The sequence below is a fragment of the Cannabis sativa genome, chromosome X (genome assembly GCF_029168945.1).
Source record: "Cannabis sativa cultivar Pink pepper isolate KNU-18-1 chromosome X, ASM2916894v1, whole genome shotgun sequence".
Lineage (NCBI taxonomy): Eukaryota > Viridiplantae > Streptophyta > Magnoliopsida > Rosales > Cannabaceae > Cannabis > Cannabis sativa.
In genome coordinates, this window is record NC_083610.1 from 5,620,124 (window position 1) to 5,639,303 (window position 19,180).

General features: G+C 33.7%; 1 non-coding gene across 1 annotated transcript; it reads left to right on the forward strand.

Moving 5' to 3' along the window:
• Positions 1-18,513: 18,513 nt before the first annotated feature.
• LOC133032844 (small nucleolar RNA R71) lies at positions 18,514-18,620 on the forward strand. Its single transcript, XR_009685434.1, has one exon. It is a non-coding gene; the product is annotated as a small nucleolar RNA R71 (small nucleolar RNA).
• The last annotated feature ends 560 nt before the right edge of the window (positions 18,621-19,180 follow it).

Genomic DNA, 19,180 nt, shown 5'->3' on the forward strand with positions numbered 1-19,180 from the left:
AGAAGCAAATCCAAGGTCTTTCATTTCAAACTCAGATTTTAACCAACTCTTCATGAGTTCTATCTTGGCTCTTTGTTTGCTTATTATAAGCATATCATCTACATACAAAAGTAAGTAGATTGCCTCTTTAATATCACTACCTTTGTAGTATAGGCAAGAGTCATAATAGCTTCTCTGAAATCCCTTTTTGTGCATGAATTCATCAAATCTTTTATTCCATTGCCTTGGGGATTGTTTCAATCCATATAGGGACTTTACCAACTTACAAACATAGTCTTCTTTTCCTTTCTAAATGTATCCTTTAGGCTGTTCCATTAGTATGTCCTCTTCTAATTCCCCATGCAAAAAGGCAGTGGTAACATCCATTTGGTCCACTTCCAAATCATATTGGACAGCAAGTCCAAGCATGATTCGAATTGTTTTGTACTTAACCACTGGTGAAAAAATCTTTGTAAAGTCTAGCCCTTCTTTTTGTGTGAAACCCTTAGCTACAAGCCTAGCCTTGTATCTTATAGGATCATTCTCAATTCTTCCTTCCTTGTGCTTGAATAACCATTTGCAAGCAATGATGCTCCTACCTTTAGGTCTTCTAATTAGAATCCAGGTCTTGTTCTTCTTTAGGGAAACCAGCTCTTCATCCATAGCACCATGCCATTTCTTAGCATCCTTTCCAGAAATTGCATCTTCATAGGAATTTGGCTCTGACAAACTTGTAGCACCTAGGTAAGCATAGGCAAGGACTTCTTTCCATACATTTAACATGTATTTCTGATTTGGCTTTGGAACTCATCTAGCCCTGTCCCTTGCAAGTTGATAGTCTTCAAGTGCTTCAGCTTCTGTTTGTTGTTCAGTGTCAGGTTCCACCTGATTTGTATCAACATTCAGTTTTGGACCTCCTTGTTCTTGAATATCAGGTTCAGGGACATTGTGTTCCACCTGATTGGTGCCAGGTGTTTGAGCTTGACTAAAAACTTGGTAATCAACTTTTGTACCTATATTGTTAGGCTGTAAAGAAGTTTCTGCACTAGATAAACTGTTAGTAACACAAGGAAATTCATCTTCCTTAAAAATAACATCTCTACTGTTAATAGTTTTAAGACCAGGTTTAGATTTTACCCACAACCTGTATCCCTTAGTGCCTTCTGGATAGTCTAAGAATATTCATTTTAGAGCTCTAGGCTCTAGCTTTCCCACACTTTGGTGTGCATAAGCTGCACAGCCAAAGACTCTCAGATTTGACAAATCTGGAGGTTTTCCTGACCACACTTCCTCTGGCGTCTTGTAATCAATAGCACTGGCTGGACATCTATTGATTACATAAGTTGCTGTCATCACAGCTTCACCCCAAAATACTTTAGCAAGTCCAGATTGTAGTAACAAGCATCTGACTTTGTCCATCAAAGTCCTATTCATTCTTTCAGCAACTCCATTTTGCTGAGGAGTGAGTCTAACAGTTTGTTGGGTTTTATGCCCTAAATAAAACTCATTTCAATATAATCAGATTTAATTATTAATATAGATCAGAAATAACATTTAATGTTGCATGGTTCACATGATTTATTTCATGATTATATGTACATAATGTATAAATTCATCTGAAACCCTTTTCACATACTTGATCCTGTTTATTGTGCCGTCAACACATTGGAAAGTAAACATGACTATGTGAATAAAGTTTCCTAGATTTATCAGACACAGGGTTTTACTGATATGATAATCTACAACAAGAGTTTACTTGTATTTGGAGAAATACTATGTTCTTTCCAGAACATTGGTTAAAGTAAAGCTCAGGTTGGATGCATGGAGTATGCATCGGAAGGGACCGATATTGAACTTTGACTTAGATTTATTAAACTTACCGTAATATCTATTCAAGTCAATATCGCCTAGTTGATCCTAGATCAAATGATCTTAATCCTGTTATGATTAGGCTCAATCTTGAAAGGCTATTCGTGTTCTTTGATTTGTTAGTTAAGCCTACTTTTAGGTCAGGGTGATACGTACATTTTGGGAACACGGTAGTGCAATTGAGTGGGAGCGCTAGCATAAACATGGAATCTATAGCTTCTATCTGGCGAATAGTAAGCAAAGGATGATCTCCTTCGAGCTTGACCAAACGAAAATAAATGGTGGAGATCTCATTTCACATAAGCTGAAATATCATTTATACGGGGTCAAGTGTTTTAAGGATAAAATACATAGTAGGGTGTTACGGTAATTTAATCCCTTTACTGTGTAGATCATTCATATAGAGGATCATTGATCAAATTAGGATTATAACAATGGATAACTAATGATGTGTCTATATGGTGGAACATATAGAGCATTCTATATACTGAGAGTGCAATTCTAAGTTCTATGCGTGGATTCAACGAAGAATTAATAAGTTAGTGAATTTTAGTGCTAAATTCTTGATCTACTTATTGGAAGCTCAGTTATATAGACCCATGGTCCCCCCACTAGTTGAGATAATATTGCTTGTAAGACTCATGTAATTGGTTTTGATTAATCAATTATAATTCTCAAATTAGACTATGTCTATTTGTGAAATTTTCACTAAGTAAGGGCGAAATTGTAAAGAAAGAGTTATAGGGGCATATTTGTTAATTATGATACTTTGTATGGTTCAATTAATAAATATGATAAATGACAATATTATTTAATAATTATTTATAGTTATTAAATAGTTAGAATTGGCATTTAAATGGTTGAATTAGAAAATTGGCGTTTTTGAGAAAATCAAATGCAGAAAAGATAAAACTGCAAAATTGCAAAAAAGTGAGGCCCAAATCCACTTGTATAGGGCCAGCCACTTTTGTAGGAAATTTAAATTGATTTTTTCATTATTTTAATGCCATATAATTCAAACCTAACCCTAGTGGAATGCTATAAATAGATAGTGAATGCTTCAGAAAAATAAGACTTTTCTTCTGACACTTTCTGAATCAGAAAAACTGAGCCTTCTCTCTCCCTATCTTTAGCTACCACTTCTTCTTTCTTCTTCCTTTGAATTTCGAAATCCTTAGTGATTAGAGTAGTGCCCACACACATCAAGTGATACCTCAATCATAGTGAGGAAGATCGTGAAGAAAGATCATCAGCAAGAAGGAGTTTCAGCATCAAAGATTCAGAGAAAGAGATCCAGGTTCAGATATTGATAATGCTTTGCTACAGAAAGGAATCAAGGGCTAGATATCTGAACGGAAGGAGTCATTATATTCCGCTGCACCCAATGTAAGGTTTCTTAAACTTTATATGTGTTTAATTTATCGTTTTAGAAAGTTCTTATTTAGGATGTTAATAAACATACTTGTGAGTAGATCTAAGATCCTGGTAAAATAATTTCCAACAACTGGCCTCAGAGCCATGGTAATTGATTTACTTGCAAGAAATTTGGACTTTAAAACGATTGTTTGTATGTTTTTTGATGGTATCATGTTGTATTGAGTGTTATTTGATGATTGATTGATGTTTGTAAATTTTCGTGAAAAATAATTGCGATTTTGTTTCTGGAATTATTTTTATTGGATAGTATGGAAAAAATTAAGCAAGTTAGCCTTTTACAGAACTCAATTTCGATTTTATTTGAATTAGTTATAAATTTTTGAAGATTTGAAAAAATCAGGGCTGTGCTGAAATTTTTCCTGCGATCGCAAATCTGTCCGTACTGTTAACAATTTTTTCGTTTTTCTTCGATTTTTCATGCTTTTTCATGGAATTAACTTCCGATTTTTGGTATAGTTTTGTATTTATACTATTACTATTCCTAATTCAATTCTAATTATCATTTTGAATTAATTTAATATTTTTTAAATTTAATTCAAGATATTAGTGTAATTTGAATTTGAATAGAATTAGTATCTATCTTCTTGTTTAAAAATCTATCTTATTTTAAAATTTGATTATATCTTATCTTATTTTAAATTTAAAAATAAGATATTTATAATCATGTAATTTTTAAATGATATAAGATATTTTGCTAATTTTTTAAATTTTGTTATTTTATTTATTTAAATTACATTTAAAATTTGAAAAAGATATTTATTTATCTTTTCTAATTTTTTATTTAATTTTTATTTATAAAATAACATTTAAAATTTAAAAGTAGTTAGCAAATTTTTGAAATGATATTTAGGTTGGTTGAAACCTAATTTTTCAAAAATTGTAGGTTTAATTTTAAATTTAATTTTTTTTTAAAATTTCGAATTTTTCAATTTTTTTTTAAACTTTCGAAATCTTTTTTATTTTTATTTAATTAATTATTTTCGAAATTAAATATTTAATTTAAAATTAAATAAATCCTACATCCAACTATCCAGCTAACCTTGTTGCAGGAGTATGTGTTTTAGCTTATGTGTAAGTTTTCAAAACCTATTATTACTTGATTGCAAATAGCCATGGTTACTTTTTGCCAGATCTAATGATTTGATGGCTCCCTTGGTCAAGATAATAATTTGTAACAGGTATATTTACAATCTTCTTTCATCTGTGTATGACCTAGCAACATGATAGGACCCATCCAAAGTGTGCCTGTGTGAGCCTATGTGTTTAATTTGATTATAGATACATATAGGTTGTTGTTGCTAAAATAAATTATCATAGTTCTTGATAGAATTTATTTAGGCCCATTTAGTTATTGGGCTTATTCAATTAATAACAGTTGTTCTTATTAAGGTTAAATTCCTCTCTTTTGGGCCTTGTGTGAGAGTTGGGAGCCATAGAAGTGGGTACGACATACTGAACCCAGCACCCCCTCACATGAACCACCCCAATTGTGAAGGCCCATTTGCCTGATTTGAACAACTGTACTAGGTTAATTACACTAGTTTAACCTAATAAAATTGATTAGCAACATAATTAATTTCATTTATTTTCAAATTAATTTAAGAAAATTATAGTTTAAAGAATTTTTTATTCTAAGATAAACTATATGTATTTTCTTGTATTTAATTAAATATAGAATTATAACCATCTAGATTCTTTCTGGAACTTAATTTAATTTTTTCATTAAATATTCTTATTTAAGTTGATATTTAGTTATCTACAACTAACCAACTTAAATCTGAATATCTTTTGAATTTCAAATTTCAAAATTAAGTTGATGAATTTTAGGCATTGGTTATTAAGATTCTTTAGATATTTTTTAAGTTAATATCTTTTCAAATATTAACTTAAAATGGAATATTTTCAAATTAAGTGGTTACAACTTAATTTTTGATATTTAATTAAATTTAAATTTGAAAATATTTAAGTTCTAGATTTTTTCTAATACAACTTAAATTAGATATTTTTTCAAATTTTGTGGAAAAGATACTTAGTCAAATAAGATATTTTCTAGATAGTTATTTCTAGACTACTTATTATTTCTAATATTAAATAGGAAAATATTATAAATTGTGAAATTAATTATTTAAATAATTAATTTTGGTACAATTTATTGTAAGTATATTTTTTCTAGTATTAAACTAGAGATTAATAATTAAGCCTTCTCTACACTTAATTATTTATTTCTTGAATTTAATAAATTTCATTAATTTGAAAATTGAATATCTAAGTTGATTTTTATCATCATACTTAAATATTTCTTTTTCATGACATTTAATTAAATAGAAAATTATTTTTAGCTGAAATTTATTTTTTCAACTAAATTTAAATAATTTTCAAAATATATTTTTTCTTTATTTTATTAATCAATTTTCGAAATTGCATTTCTTAAATGCTAGAATTTCGAATTTTATCTTGAAAAATAGATTAAGTTGTAAATTAATTATTTATTTTAATTAATTCTTGGATCAACTTAAATCAATGATTTTTTCATTTGTTTATTAATTTAAAATAAATTGAATTAAAGTATATTATTAGAAATTGAATTAATTAGTCAAAGGAAAATCTAGATAGATGATATTTTTGCTTGAAGTATTTTTCTAGTGTATTTAATTAAATAGAAAATTAATATTTAAGTTGATTTTCATCATCATACTTAAATATTTGAAATTTTTCTTATATATTTAATTAAATAGGAAAATTATATTTTTTGTTGTAAATTAATTTTATTAATTAATTTTGGGCCAACATTAAATTAGAATAATTTTTCCAGGATTAATTTTTTATTTTAACAAGCATTTTCGAAAATTGTATTCTTAAATACTTTAATTTTTCGAAATGCAATATATATTTATAGAAAATTAAATTTGAGTTGTAAATTAATTTATATTAATTTTGTAACAACTTAAATTGAATATTTTTCTAAATATTTATTGGAAATTATTACTAAGATGGAAATAATTCATGTTATTTTTATATCCATCTAAGTAAAATTTATAAATATTAAATTAAAATTTATATTTAGAATTTTTTATTCTAAATCGGAAATTTTAATTAAATAAATATATATTTAAAATAAATAGAATAAATAAAGAGAATCAAAGAAAATACAACTCCTTTTAAATAATGAGCTTTTAATCAAAAGACATTCGATCTCCATTGTGGGTTTTACACCGCGTTTGTTTTAGTGAGTAATCCTCCCTAATGGAGGAACGTTCATTAGCAATTTCGCACCGTTTAACCTCTCATGATAAGTAGTTTGTAAGTGTTTTGTATGGTATGGATCACCCTAATGGTGGCGACCATACTTGACTTGCAAATTATGAAACAATGGTGGAAGCTCATAAGATAGAATTGCCTTGACTCTCGCCTAAACGGGACAACGCTGAATTCCAATCTTCATCGAATAAAAGGTTTCTAGAATGGTTATCATTTTAGATGAGCTGACAACTCTATTCAATGGATGATGCTTTGACTCTCGCCTAAACGGGACACTGTATCAGTTTGTTGAAAAACCTTGGAAATTATTTAGGATTGTAAGTTTTAGTATTTTCACTTGTCATTCCTACTTGCTATATGCATATAATTTCTGAATTGTGTATGAATTTATATTGAACCATGTTATTTTCTGTTATTAAGTTGTAGTTTAATTTCGAATCTTCATTGTTGGTCTAACATGTTTGTTTTTCTAATGAGATAAATCCCTAATGGATTTTCACCATTAGACATTCATAATAGTGTAAGATCTTGAAAGATAAATATTGTATATGCAACATCTAGCTGTTCATCAATTGATGACACCTTAGACTAGTATTTTTACAATATGAAACAAGAAGATTACATAAATAAGATTACTTTGTCTTTCGCTAATCGAAGCATCGTTGGATTCTTATTTATAAACGAAATTATCCTAATTCCTCTTAGCTTATTCATTTCGAATTAGCTTCAAAACATATCATTGGATGAATGGTCTATAAATCATTTCATGTCATTATATTTTCTCTTAAGAAATTAAATGACGCATATGATTATAATCCCGAAATTCTATACCCAATTGATATAAATCCTCAATCTTAGAAATCTCCTACTTGTATGGGCAAATCTGACTTAGAGTTTGTATTAGTAGTGCTGGTCCAAGATATAATTACTCATTATATTTGGTATAAATTTAAGTCTTTGACTTTAATTTTAGATTCCAAATAGAAATTTTCTTATATTTCTAATTCCAGAATACAATACAGTTACACTTTCTCAAGTGTTTAATATCCATCTTCTATTAATGGATTAAAACTGTATGGAATATGAGTTAGGTATTCTGTGACCAGGATCCACTTGCAGTATTCTAAGAACTCTTTGATATAACTAAACCTATGTCATCAATAGAGACTACCACATTTTTTTAATCTATGGCATTTGTATCTTGTTCATAGTGGCTTTGACAAGATCAATCTTTGCAAAGAGTTAATATGCCTATATCCACTGAAAGTAGTTCATCTCATTCGCAGATGGATGTACATTCAGGGGTGGATATGAGTTTTTCGTTGTATTCTTAAAACGGTAACTCTAGATTATACATTTTAGCAAAGAAATTTGAAATGTTTGAAAATTTTCATTAATTTCTAGCAATGGTTAAAACCATTAAGGTAAGTGGTTAAAGATCTTGCGAACTGATAGGGGTGGAGAAATAGTTAGTAGATATGCAGTTCAAAGATCATTAAATTGATTTTTGAATTATATCCAAACTTACCTCCCCAGAAATTTCGAGTTGCATGTTAATGATTAGTTACTAGTCGTTGCCTAATTCCTTCTATGGTAATACAATTTCAGAATGATGTAATGGTTGTATACTTAATGTAAAACATTACTAGATTCATGGATGACCTAATCAAAAATCTTAAGAAAAGCTAGAACTGTTAACCATGGTTTGTTAGCTTTTCTAAGTGATTAGGGGTGGACCATCCCATTGTCAATAGATAAGAAAGTGTTTGTTCAAACAAATACTACTTTTCTAAGAAAATGACTAAGTCTGAAAAACAAGTAGCAAATAAAGGAGATATTTAATTCTTGATTCCAAAAGTGTTCTATCATCTTATATAACATAATTCACGGTGCCTTGTCGTAGTGGGAGAGTTTCTAGGAACTCACCTTCTTATGACTTGGGAGACACTAGTGATTAAAATCCATTGTGAGTTTAAACAAGTAATGGATTGTCAAGATAAGAAACTAAGAAGAAAGCCAATAGAACTATGGTTTAATCCATTCACATGGAATAACCTAAAGTTTTCTATTACAAGGACATAAAAGGAAATTTTCGTTTATAAGTCCATTCAATGGACTTAACAAACTTCCTGTTTCTAGTATTATAGGTTTGAGTTTATCTAAACCTATGGCTTGTGGTATACCTGGTAATTACTTACTCTAATGCAAGCAACTTACTTTAGTAAGATGCTGAAGCATTTTCTTTCTAATGGCAATCTATAGAAGCTTCACAACTTCTTAGGTATAGATTTTATTTATCTAAGGAAAAGTCTTAACTATTCCAGAAAAGATAAAGCCATGAAAGAATTTCTTATATCAACAGTGAGAGGTCTTAGATATGCTTTTGTATGCCTTAGAACAGACACCTGCTGTTGAGTGGGAGTAATGAGTAGGTATCAGATTAATCCAGGAGAAGAACATTGGAAGACAATCAAGTAAATCCTAAGATTAAGAAGAGGAACTATATGTTAGTCTATAAGGGTGTGTTTAAAACTCTTAGACTACACCATATCAGATTTCGAAATTTGCCTATGTGCTAGTAAATATTTCTGATAAGATGGTGGTTACTCTGGGGGTGGAATAGTGATTTTGGAGAAGTGTAAAAACCTATCTGAAGTCTCTAGGTCTACCAGAGAGGGAGTGAATGTTAAAGCTGCAGGAAAGGTACTTATTCAGTCTAAGGAAAGTTCTATACATTTTTGGCACCATTCCAAATTGCCTAAACTACTAGTGTTAATTTCCTGATTAACCAAAAGTAGTTGCCAAAGATATAGAATCCAGTATCCCAAGAGAGTAGACATATAGAGAGGAATTTCACATTATCAATGATTTTGTGATTAAAGGAAGAGTAATAGTGGAGAAAAGGTTGTGGTTAATTCAACCTTTCAGATCCTATTACGAGTTTACTACTACTACACTTGATTTGTATATCAAGGTGTTGAGATTATTTGAAACGCACTTTTTGTTTTATATTAGTGCAAGTGGGAGTTTGTTGGGTTTTATGCCCTAAATAAAACTCATTTCAATATAATCAGATTTACTTATTAATATAGATCAGAAATAACATTTAATGTTGCATGGTTCACATGATTTATTTCATGATTTTATGTACATAATGTATAAATTCATCTGAAACCCTTTTCACATACTTGATCCTGTTTATTGTGCCGTCAACACATTAGAAAGTAAACATGACTATGTGAATAAAGTTTCCTAGATTTATCAGACACAGGGTTTTACTGATATGATAATCTACAACAAGAGTTTACTTGTATTTGGAGAAATACTATGTTCTTTCCAGAACATTGGTTAAAGTAAAGCTCAGGTTGGATGCATGGAGTATGCATCGGAAGGGACCGATATTGAACTTTGACTTAGATTTATTAAACTTACCGTAATATCTATTCAAGTCAATATCGCCTAGTTGATCCTAGATCAAATGATCTTAATCCTGTTATGATTAGGCTCAATCTTGAAAGGCTATTCGTGTTCTTTGATTTGTTAGTTAAGCCTACTTTTAGGTCAGGGTGATACGTACATTTTGGGAACACGGTAGTGCAATTGAGTGGGAGCGCTAGCATAAACATGGAATCTATAGCTTCTATCTGGCGAATAGTAAGCAAAGGATGATCTCCTTCGAGCTTGACCAAACGAAAATAAATGGTGGAGATCTCATTTCACATAAGCTGAAATATCATTTATACGGGGTCAAGTGTTTTAAGGATAAAATACATAGTAGGGTGTTACGGTAATTTAATCCCTTTACTGTATAGATCATTCATATAGAGGATCATTGATCAAATTAGGATTATATATAACAATGGATAACTAATGATGTGTCTATATGGTGGAAAATATAGAGCATTCTATATACTGAGAGTGCAATTCTAAGTTCTATGCGTGGATTCAACGAAGAATTAATAAGTTAGTGAATTTTAGTGCTAAATTCTTGATCTACTTATTGGAAGCTCGGTTATATAGACCCATGGTCCCCCCACTAGTTGAGATAATATTGCTTGTAAGACTCATGTAATTGGTTTTGATTAATCAATTATAATTCTCAAATTAGACTATGTCTATTTGTGAAATTTTCACTAAGTAAGGGCGAAATTGTAAAGAAAGAGTTATAGGGGCATATTTGTTAATTATGATACTTTGTATGGTTCAATTAATAAATATGATAAATGACAATATTATTTAATAATTATTTATAGTTATTAAATAGTTAGAATTGGCATTTAAATGGTTGAATTAGAAAATTGGCGTTTTTGAGAAAATCAGATGCAGAAAAGATAAAACTGCAAAATTGCAAAAAGTGAGGCCCAAATCCACTTGTATAGGGCCAGCCACTTTTGTAGGAAATTTAAATTGATTTTTTCATTATTTTAATGCCATATAATTCAAACCTAACCCTAGTGGAATGCTATAAATAGATAGTGAAGGCTTCAGAAAAATAAGACTTTTCTTCTGACACTTTCTGAATCAGAAAAACTGAGCCTTCTCTCTCCCTATCTTTAGCTACCACTTCTTCTTTCTTCTTCCTTTGAATTTCGAAATCCTTAGTGATTAGAGTAGTGCCCACACACATCAAGTGATACCTCAATCATAGTGAGGAAGATCGTGAAGAAAGATCATCAGCAAGAAGGAGTTTCAGCATCAAAGATTCAGAGAAAGAGATCCAGGTTCAGATATTGATAATGCTCTGCTACAGAAAGGAATCAAGGGCTAGATATCTGAACGGAAGGAGTCATTATATTCCGCTGCACCCAATGTAAGGTTTCTTAAACTTTATATGTGTTTAATTTATCGTTTTAGAAAGTTCTTATTTAGGATGTTAATAAACATACTTGTGAGTAGATCTAAGATCCTGGTAAAATAATTTCCAACACAGTTCTATGTCTTTGAACCCCCACTTCCTTGCAATAGCTGTCAAAAATATCATTACAAAACTCCAAACCATTGTCAGTTCTAAGATTTTTCAGTTTGTAATCTGTGATATTTTCCATCAAGGTTTTCCATTGAACAAATCTACTAAATGCATCATTTTTATTTTTAAGTAGAAAAATCCAAACTTTCCTAGAGTGATCATCCACTATAGACATAAAATATGCATTACCTCCACGTGTTAGAGTCTTTTCAGGACCCCATATGTCAAAATGCACATATTCTAGAGGGTGTTTAGTTTTGTGTATAACTGTTTTGAATTTTAGTCTATGGTGTTTTCCCAAGATGCATGATTCACAAAAGTCAAGTTTCCCAACCTTGTCTCTGCCTAGTAGGTTTTGCTCACTCATTACTTGCAATCCCTTTTCATTGAGATGCCCTAGCGTTCTATGCCATAGGACTGCCTTCTTGTCATCTGTTGAGATGGCCACTGAGTTGTTGCATTGAGTTACTTGTTCTCCTTGTAGATATAGTACAATCCTTCATGCTTGTATCCCTTTATGATAGTCATAGATCCCTTGCTTAATTTTATTGTACCTGCCTGAATTTTACTCACAACACCCATGTCATCTAGAACACTTATAGAAATTAAATTTCTAGCCAAATTAGGGACATACCTAACCCTTGTGAGTGATCTGATTACTCCATCAAACATTTTGAAACTAAGTGTTCCAGAACCTTCAATGTTGCATGATTGGTTGTTTCCAAGTATGACTTTTCCCTCAGTTGATGCCCTAAAATCAGTAAGAAAACTTTTACTGTTAGTCATGTGAAAAGTACACCCAGAATCTATGATCCAATCATCTTTAAAAGATGATGCATCAACATAAAGTTCCCCACTCTCATATCCATCTGCGTAATTTGCTTCTTGTTGATTTTTATTTCTGTTTGAGTGGTAGTCAATCTGTGATTATCTGACTGTTCCTAGTTATCACTTCTATTTTTGTTACTTCTTTTCCAGTAATAGCAATCCTTCCTCATATGGCCTATTCTTCGACAATGAAAGCATCCATTAGTGTCTTTAGGCCCTTTAGATTGAGACCTTCCCCTTCCATGGTGAGGTCCTTTGTTAGGTCCATGGTTTTGACTCCTTGTTGCTATAATTTATAAACACTACGCAAGTATACGCAATCAAGTAGTAAAACTCACACAGGTGAGGTCGATCCCACAGGGAATTGGATTAAATATCACTAAACTATACTTATAATTCTATTTGGCAAATCGAAAACAATTATGATTTAAGAAAAGTAAAGTAATTCAGAAAACGTAAAACACAGTTAAAGTTTAAGCAAGATGAGATGATAGGGAGGAGAATCCTGTTGTTGTTTACCCAAATCGTTAATGCTTAATTACTATCCTATTCTTGAAGTGAATGACAGATTATAAAATAACCTAGCTCTTTTCAGATCTTCTAGATTCTAAATCACATGTTATCTAATTAATTCCTTAATTAAACTAACATGAAATCAGCATTAAGTAATAATCTACTCGTCACATAAGTCATGTAAATACTCTCGTTTCACATAGAACATCGATTATCCCAATTTTAGCATTCTCAATTCTCACTTTTCAGATTTCGAATTGAGATCATAAAGCATGCACAAGGTGATCAATCTTAAACATGAAATTAAGAACAAATTAAGATAATTTCACAAACAAGAATGGAGGAATGGTAATTAAACATTAACTACGCAAAACATTAAACAACAATCATCATCCTCCCTAAATGGGAAATTTAGATCAGAAACAAATCCATAACCATTCCTATAGCAATATTCAACATAAAGAAATTAAAGAGGAATAAAGAAAAGAACTGTTGGTGGATGAATTTTGGATCGTCACTTGAATCTCTGTGCTTTCTTCTGCTTGCTTCTCTGCTGTGTTTTAGGGTTCCAAATTGCTTCCCCTGACTTTCAATCGCAGTTTTCTATTTATAACTAATTTTTAGGGTTCGATGGACGAAATTGCCCCTGGTCCGTACGGGATCTCACCGCGGCCAGATATGGTCTCGCCGCGGCCAGATCGGTGTTGAAAATATGGGGTTCTGTATGGACTTTATGGCCACGGCGAAGCTTCCTCTCGCCGCGGCGACTGGAGCACCCTCTTTTTTTCATTTGTTTCGTGTTCTAGCCGCGGCCAAGCTGTGTCTAGCCGCGGCCAGATGTGCACAATACTTCAGAAATTGTGTTTTCCTTGGCTCAGCTCGTCTTTTATTGAATTTCTTCCCCCGAGACCTCTTTTATTCCAAAGAACCTGAAAACGTAGAAAACAAGCGTAATTCCATCCCAACACAGCGAAAAACGCACATAAAATAGATCCGAAACCTAGGCTAAAAATAGCCTAACAAACTCCCCCAAACTGACTCTTTACTCGCCCCCGAGTAAACTAAGACTCGAACTAAAAACAAACAAACAAGGATAACTAAACTTTCCGACGATTGAACTGCTACCACCACCTGCACAACTTCAAGCCATCAATAACCAGAATTTCAACTTGCCAACTCTAAGAACTAATTTGGATGTGCAATTTACAAGTAAGCAATTCATACAAACATAAAACATCGCAATTGCCGTCCATATCACAACCGTTCTAAACTTTCCGACATTCCACTAACAGTACATGATCAATAAGTTTGAATGACATACCTCTCTCCACTAATGTTGACACATTTCTCTTTGGAATCAATAGGTCTTTTTCGGTTATCATCACGTGGCTTAGGTACATGGGTAGGTGACAAGTCATTTAAGCTACACTATACCATAAGCACTATTAACCAAGCAAGCCCCCACATTTACTTTTCTTTCTTTTCTTCCATATATCCCAAAGACAGTAGTAAGAGATTGCGATTTTTTTTCTTTATGTGCGTACCTCATATTTTTCTTAGCTTTTTTTTCCTCAAGAAGACATTTTCACATATTTTCTTTTCTTATTTTTTTCCTTTTCTTCTATTTTTTCTAAAGGCACAACACACAATATTTTTTCAATCACTCACTAATACACTTTGTTTCTCCACTTACAACAATTTATCCTCCCAAACTTGCTTAAAGGCTCATGGCATAATAAGGTACGTTCAGAGTGAAAAGAGTTAAAGATACTGAGTTTAGCTTAGGTAAGTGGTGAGAAATTTTTAGAATAAGTTAAGGCTCAACTTTGGGTATACTATGGTAAAATTTCTATGTAGGCTTGAAAGGCACAATCGATCCAAAAATTGCCTAAATCACTTTCCAAACAAAAAATCATCAAGGATTTCGCTTCAAGAGAGTATGTCAACAAAATTCTATTTCATGTACAGTCAATCATTCCACAAACCAAATAGAACAGAAATGATATGCGTCAAGAACAAATGTTTTATATCTACATGAACCACTTCCTAACACACATCCATCTTAATTTAAACAATTGCAAGTCAAGCACACAGTTATGTTTTAATCCATTGCACAAGTGTATAACAGTGGTTCAATCAATCTTTCAATTTAGCTATCAACACATGACTTAAAAAACAAAAAAAACTAATAAACGAAAACAAATAAACTGAAAAAAATTTAAGTCTCTCCCCCCAAACTAAAGATGCACATTGTCCCCAATGTGTGAAAATAAACCAGGGTGAGAGAAACTTACCTGAGCCCCTTAGAAGGGGTTTGGCGGCGGTGGCTGGTCATAAGGGTTGAAGCGGGGTGGCATTGCAAAGTAATTAGTATCATCCACACCGATATCATCCTCGTGACAAGTGCGTTCAGTTGGGCCACCTGCTGCTCATCAAAAATACTTCGTTGGGCCATGTAATTCTGCATGTGCATGTTCTGCTGAATCAGATAATTCAGCTGATTGTGAGTCTACTGCATGGTGGGGTCAAGAGGCCCGGCAAGACGTGGTGGTTCAATGTCCTCATGCTCCTCTTGTTCTGTTGCGGGAGGATCTCCTCGAGCTGGTGGTTGACCATGAGGGTGAGGAGGTTTGAGTCGCATAACAGTGGATAAGTTGATACTGCGTTGTGGCGCTACCTTGGTATCATAAGAGTACTGTGGTACTCCATGTTTCTCACACAGATCAGTGATAATGCCAGCAAGTCCAAGTCCACCACCACAAGAACCCTCAACCATTATATCAAATGTCACTCGAATGATGTCCCCCACATTCAAATTATAACCTTTCATAATTCCATACACCCATTTAATCCTGTCAATCTGAGCATCAGAAAAGTGTTTGTTCGGGAGCAACCTTGCACTGACAAAGTATAGCCACGCCTTGGCTACCTAGTTGAGTTCACACCGAAACAATTGATACGGTTCTCCATCATAGGTATGAAATCTAAGTCTCGGATACCCTAGAGTTTCGGCTATATCCACATAATCCAAACTTTTTGCTTGAATTTGTTGCTTCAAAGGTTGTTGTTCTACAGTAAAGGTTGGGAGCTCATAAAGAGCATGAATTTCAGCTGTGGAAGCAGGCACTCTAACCCCCCTAACTCTCACCTTGTCATCCTCTCTTTTCTGGCCAATTGGCTAAGAACTCTAGAGTTAAGGTTTGGTTGCTACGCTCGGTGACATCCACAAACTTAGTCCACTGCCTATTTAAGATTTGATCTCTGATAGACGCAAATACAGCAGCAATGTTTGTAGTTTGGCTTAGGTTAACAATATCAATCCCTCTATCCTCAATGAATGCCCTATCCTTCAACTTCAAAAACTGTTCTTGAGCGTCCATATTGGTAAACCTCACTCTATCTAGATTAGAGCGACCCCTAGGTGGGTTGGATGATGAGGCTCCCCCTTGCTCACTCACTCTTGATCTTTTAGGACCCATCTCACCTAAAATTTTCTAACTCTCAAGATTTTGCAAAATTTTGACAGCACTTCCCCTAAAAAATCCACTTCCCAGGAATTAACCCTTTCACAATCAAACTCAATTTCACTCACAACAATAATTTTGAACAATGTATGAGCAAAAATTTCAAAAATCCAACACAAAGTCTAAAATTCTCTAGCAATCCACAAATAATCCAATCAAACTTGTGTAGAGAGATTTAAAATTGTTACCTCAATGAAAATCCATCTTTATTCAACCTCCATTGATGAGAGTCTTGAAGCTTTTAAGGAAGAAGAAGATGAATAGTGATTTGGGTGAGGTTTAGGGATTTAGGATTGGATTTTTAGAGGAAAAGAGTGTTTGATGAGAGAAATAAGGGTTTATGATGATTTAGGATGAAAGTTTATGGTTAGATTTGATGGAAAGGGGTTTTGAATGGGATTTGAAGAAGAAAAATGGGAGTAGATGATGGGGTTCGGCGTGGAGAGATTAGGGTTGATAAAGTTTGAAATTTGAAATGTGGTGAAATTTGGGTTTAAATCCCGTGACTGACATCTCGCCGCGGCTAGAAATGGGCTCGCCGCGGCGAGATAGGCCCAGAAAATTCGACTTTTTGTAAGGACCTTATGGCCGCGGCCACGCATCCCCTCGCCGCGGCCACTGGTTTTTTTTTTTTCAATACTAAAATTAACAAGGAAACTAAACAGAGGAGAAAAAGAAAATAACGCTAAAACATAAAAATAGTTCATCTAAATCATAAAGAACACTTGGGTTGCCTCCCAATTAGCGCTGCCTTTATCGTCGCACAGCTAGACGTTGATCGAGTTCTTCATAGTGGCGCCAGAATCATGGCGAACTTGGCTTGATCAAATTGACCTCCCAAGTAGAGCTTTAACCGCTGCCCATTAACTTTGAAAGTATTAGGGCCTTCACCTTTCAGTTCCACCGCTCCATAAGGAAACACCTTGATTACTGTAAATGGCCCCGACCACCTTGACTTTAATTTACCAGGAAACAACTTTAGTCTTGAGTTGAAGAGTAGAACTTGTTGCCCAGGTTGAAACTCCTTTCTGACTAAGTTTCGGTCATGCCACCTCTTAGTTCTTTCCTTGTAAATCGTAGCGTTCTCATAAGCTTCGTTTCGAAATTCCTCCAACTCATCCAGCTGTAGTAGTCTTTTCTGCCCAGCAGCCTTTAAATCCATGTTCAGAGTTTTCATTGCCCAATAAGCTTTGTGTTCTAACTCCACCGGTAAATGACAAGCCTTTCCAAACACCAACCGATATGGTGACATCGCGATTGGCGTTTTGAACGCTGTTCTATAGGCCCACAATGCGTCATCCAATTTTCTTGACCAATCTTTCCTTGATCTCTGCACCGTTTTCTCCAAAATCGTCTTTATTTCCCGGTTAGAAATCTCAGCTTGGCCATTACTTTGCGGATGATAAGGGAGAGCAGTTCTATGACGAACACCATATTTCGAAAGGAGTGCTTCGAACTGTTTGTTGCAGAAGTGACTCCCTTCATCGCTTAACTTCAGTTGTGCTAGGCAAATTTCCTTGAGGGCGGGTTGCTACCTGAGTTGCTAGCTAGCCCATCTGAGTCTGCAGGTCTTTAATTGAAGATCTAGTTTCAGTCATAAATTGAAGCAGTAAATCTGTTTGCAAACTAGAATTTCCACCAGAGGCTTGTTGCTGATTAAATTGTTGGTTCTGATTCTGGTTCTGATTTCGTTGCTGATAGAACCCACTGTTTCTTCGGTTATTACCCTGGTTGAACCCATAATTGTTGTTGTTGTTCTGTGAAAAATTTCCAATGGCCTTAGCTTCATCCATTGGCAAATCACCCACATCTGCTTGACACTCTGAAAAGTGATGACTTCCTCCACATAACTCACAAACAATTTGGGCTTGTTTAGCTTGCCCTGCAATTATTTTTGTCAATGCCTCAACCTGAGTTGTTAACTTTGTGATGGCATCAACTTCTAACACACCAGCTACCTTCTTAGATTGACTCCTTTCAGTAGGCCACTGCTGATTGTTTAGAGCCATCTCCTCCAATAGATCATACGCCTCATTAGCACTCTTTCTCATAAAAGCTCCGCCCGCTGCTGCATCTATTAGAGTTCTAGTGTTACCAACCAACCCGTTGTAGAAGTTCTGAACCAGCATCCACTTCTCTATACCGTGATGAGGACACTTCCTGATCAGATCTTTAAACCTCTCCCAAGCCTCATGGAGAGATTCATTATCTTGTTGGCAGAAGTTGTTGATTTCTCCTCTCAGCTTTGCAGACTTGGCTGGAGGAAAGAACTTTGACAAGAATTTTGTTGCCAGATCATTCCAGGTGGTAATAGAATTGGGTGGCAAGGAGTTTAACCAACTCTTGCCTCGTTCTTTGAGTGAGAATGGAAACAGTCTCAGTCGAATGGCATCATCGCTAACTCCATTAACTTTAAAAGTTTCACAAAGTTCCATGAAGTTAGAGAGATGCAGATTAGGATCTTCAGAAGGGAGGCCACCAAACTGAACTGAAGACTGCACCATTTGAAGGATGGCAGGTTTAATCTCAAAGTTGTTTGCATCCACTGCCGGTGGCCTGATACATGACTGCACTCCCGTCAGAGTAGGGAGAATGTAATCTCTCAAGCTACGGCCATTAGCTTGATCTTCCACGGCGCCTCCATTATTACCGTTATTACCCCCATTGTTTCCAGCATTATTGTTCACATTGGCAGCCATGATTTCTGATGTTTCAGCAGTTGCTGAAACTCTTTCTTGCCTTTTGTTCTTTCAGTTCCTCCTGCAAGTTTTCTCGATTTCAGGATCAACTGGTAATATAACTGCTT